The sequence below is a fragment of the Aplysia californica genome, unplaced genomic scaffold (genome assembly GCF_000002075.1).
Source record: "Aplysia californica isolate F4 #8 unplaced genomic scaffold, AplCal3.0 scaffold00109, whole genome shotgun sequence".
Lineage (NCBI taxonomy): Eukaryota > Metazoa > Mollusca > Gastropoda > Aplysiida > Aplysiidae > Aplysia > Aplysia californica.
In genome coordinates, this window is record NW_004797379.1 from 604,825 (window position 1) to 606,148 (window position 1,324).

Here is a 1,324-nt window from a genome sequence, read left to right on the forward strand (position 1 = left end):
AGTGACGCAGAAAGGAGGAAGCGCTGCAGAAGGGGAGCTTTGTTTATCGTTACACTTTAAGGACTCGCGGAATTAACCTCAGCTTCGGCTAAACCCACTCCCAGATAGATAGATAGATAGATAGATAGATAGATAGATAGATAGATAGATAGATAGATAGATAGATAGATAGATAGATAGATAGATAGATACACAACCAAGAAAATAATGGTCAAGAAAAATACGAAAAAATAATATTTGCAAAAATATATTTTATGAAGCCCAAAAACGATCAAATAGCTTGACGGTTTGAAAAAAAATATCAACTGAAAACAGATCCGTTCGATATTTGACATCAAATTATTTTGACCATCAAACACGCCTATACACGACCGTTTTAAATTTTGGAGAGAAAAAATTACATAAGGAGAAAAAAAGAAAGCACTTCCGTCACTGTAGTGTATCTCTATATTATATTATTTGTGAAAGTCCGTCACTTTGGCTGCCTAAAACTTCCAAACCACCTAACTTTCGAATTTGAACAAATTTACGGTGGTTCTGAATCATTAAAGAGTGCACAGTTTTATTGAGGAGTCTGAAGTCATTGTAGTTTAATTTTCAGTTTTACATTAGTTTCGTTTAGGTCTTATCTTCTGAAAGTCCGTCTTCTTAGACGGCATTGTTAACAAGCGAGGCTTCCGTTCACATGCAGTGCGCACTCATTCCACACCTTTGAAATTCTGGAGTGTACAACAACCAAAGGGGAATAAAGAATCAATCTATGCATCTATTATATGGTCGCTTTTAAGGACAAGCGGGCCAACCCAGATTTCGGGGGTTTCCAGAAATCTTGACCCACACCAACTAAGGGCATTGTCTTACCTATAAGATAAGTTCGGTTTCATTGGTGTGTATATGTGTTTGGTTATAGAAAAAACTCTCCTTGTCTTTTAACGACACTGAACAAGGGGCAAAAACTTTACCTTCGATTTTCTCAAAACAGCATTTTTCGGGATAGCCCCATTGTGCTTAAAAGCGACCACATAATAATGTATTGCATACTGTATAATAATGATATAAAATGTATTTCCCAGTTATCAGACCTGTCAATGTGAACGACAACTTTTGATAACTCGGAGCCATGGTTTTGTGACAAGGAAAAGTTTACTCCTGGGAATGTTATGAAATATTGTCTGGGTCAGATATCGTAGAATTCCCCCGAGAGCGTGTGGGACTGTCTGTCTGTCTGTCTGTCTGTCTGTCTGTCTGTCTGTCTGTCTGTCTGTCTGTCTGTCTGTCTTTTTCTCCCTCTGTTTCTCTGTCTGTCTATCTGTCTGTCTGTCTG

The 1,324-nt window shown here is 37.8% G+C and overlaps 1 protein-coding gene across 1 annotated transcript in view; it reads right to left on the reverse strand.

The window, feature by feature from the left end:
• The window catches only part of LOC101858621, a 65,351-nt gene that overhangs the window by 9,808 nt on the left and 54,219 nt on the right, over positions 1 to 1,324 (reverse strand). The gene's annotated exons all lie outside the window — the stretch shown is intronic.